General features: G+C 45.4%; 1 pseudogene; it reads left to right on the top strand.

Annotated features, from left to right (window-relative positions):
• Positions 1–1,029: 1,029 nt before the first annotated feature.
• On the top strand, positions 1,030–1,971 carry LOC111726353 (annotated as a pseudogene).
• Positions 1,972–2,443: the final 472 nt, after the last annotated feature.

Genomic DNA, 2,443 nt, shown 5'->3' on the forward strand with positions numbered 1-2,443 from the left:
TGCAAGGTTAGGAAAAAATGTGATTTCTGTAACATGAGGGATCCCGACACAGACCATTAATGTGAGTAGGGAGAGGAAGAATAATAAGAGCTAAGAAGGACCCTGCCTTGAAACAAGTTTGAATTCCTGTAAACATGAGTCTCAATCCATTGCCTCCGCTTCCCCCAGAAATAAAATGTCACTTCTCCTCTGAGTAGTCACCTGCTGGCTAAGAAATGTTAAGATAATTCTAGGAGGTCAGAAACCCACTGCTGTCCCCAGAGTGTCATAATCTGTGCATTGTTACCAACACATCTGGACTTATTTACACAAAAGATTTCAATGGAAGCTCTCTGTTTAAATATTAATGTCCAAATTCTATTCCATATTGAATAATATAAAAAAAATACATGGAGTGAAATCTGCCACTGTCTGCAGCTGATGGCAGATGTGGGGGGTCAGTGGGTCCCAGGCGCTGCTTGAGGCTTCCCAGTATGAGTCACCACCCCGAGAAGGGATGGGCCTGAGTACCCCAAGAAAACATAGACTGGAATCCCCTGAGGCAGAAGACGGTCAGGGGCTCGGGGCCTCTGGACATGCAGGTAGAAAATGCCAGTCACACCTGAGCTCTCTTGCTCCAGAACAGCTGCCAACCACAGCTAGCAACTCAGGTGTCTGCAACCATCACCACTATTTATTTCTAGAACTTTTTCATCAATCCAACAGAAACTTTGTACCCGTTAAACAATAGTTCCCTACTGGCCCAGCCCCAGCACCTGGCAACCCCCATCCTACTTTCTGTCTTGGTGAATTTACCTATTCTAGGTATCTTGAATACTGAAATCATACATTATTTGTTTTTTGTGTGTGCACCTGACCTTTAACTCAGCATAATGTTTTCAAGATTACATGTTGAGTTCGATCGGTAGCTGAAGCAGAGAGCAGACCCCAGAGAGGCCTGAGCAGCCCTTGGCTGCTGCCCTAGTTACCATCACACATCCAGAAGAGCTAAAGCTGCTGCAGCCAGCCCCAGTCACCATCACGGCAACCATGAGCAGAGAGGCTGAGACCCAGCAGCCACATGCTAAGCCCCCTAACACCCCCATCCTCAGTGCTGCTGACACCAAGCCCAGCACCACAGACAGTGGCTCAGGGAGCAGTGGCCCTCATGGCCTCACATCTACAGTGCCTGCCAGCCAGGACAAAAAAAATCACAACCAAGTTTTTAGGAACAGTAAAATGATTCAGTGTAAGAAACAGATGTGGTTTCATCAACAGGAATGACACCAAGGAAGATGTGTTTGTACAGCAGACTGCGATAAAGAAGAATGACCCCAGGAAGTCCTTTCACAGTGTAGGAGACGGGGAGACTGTGGAGTTTGATGTTCTTGAAGGAGAAAACGGTGCAGAGGCAGCAAATATCACAGGCCCTGGTAGAATTCCAGTTCAAGGCAGTAAATATTCAGCAGACCCTGACTATAATAGGCACTATCCACATCACAGGGGTCCTCCACCCAATTACCTGCAGAATTACCAGAATACCTAGAGCCAGAGAAAAGAACTAGGGATCAGGAGGCCAAGCCCCAAAACGCCGGCCCTACCGCAGGCAGAGGTTCCCACCTTACTACATGTGGAGACCCTATGGTGTCAACCACAGTGTTCCAACCCTCCTGTTCAGGGAGAAGTGATGGAGGGTGCTGACAACCAGGGTGCAGGAGAATTAGACCAACAAGACAGAATATGTATCAGGGTTATAAACCATGACTCTGCAAGGGCCCACCTCACCAAAAACAGCCCAGAGAGGACGGCAATGAAGAGGATAAAGAAAGTCAAGGAGATGAGATCCAAGGTCAGCAGCTGCCTCAATGTCAGTACCGTGGCAACTTCAATTACCAGTACAGATGCCTAGAAAACCCTAAACCACAAGATGGCAAAGAGACAAAAGCAGCCGATCCACCAGCTTCGTCTGCTCCCATCCACTCCCACGGCTGAGCAGGGCTGGACTGAGTAATGCCACCATCTCTACCATCTCTGCCATCATCTGGTTTGGTCAACCAACAAGGAGAAATGAGTATGAAATTTCAAAAATAAGAAATGATCAAAAGATTGGAACTGAAGACCTTAAGTGCTTGCTTTTTGCCCGTTGATCAGATAACTAGAACTATCTGCATTATCTATGCAGCATGGGGTTTTGATTATTTTTACCTAAAGATGTCTTTTTTGGCAATAAAAAATGTGTTTTTTAAAAAATTCCAGTTTTTCTCAATATGCCTCTAAAGTTTTTAAATTGTTTCATATCTGGTCAAGTTGAGATTTCTAAGAACTTTATTTTTATTTGTAACAAAAGCTTACAACTTGATATTGTAAAGTCAACAAGCTGCAAACACCTGTTAATACAGGTCTTAAATAATTAATAAAAACAATTGCCCCTGGGGCAGCTCCTGTGGCTCAAAGGAGTGGCAGG

Source organism: Otolemur garnettii, unplaced genomic scaffold (assembly GCF_000181295.1).
Source record: "Otolemur garnettii isolate 467f Iridium unplaced genomic scaffold, OtoGar3 scaffold00062, whole genome shotgun sequence".
Classification (NCBI taxonomy): Eukaryota; Metazoa; Chordata; class Mammalia; order Primates; family Galagidae; genus Otolemur; species Otolemur garnettii.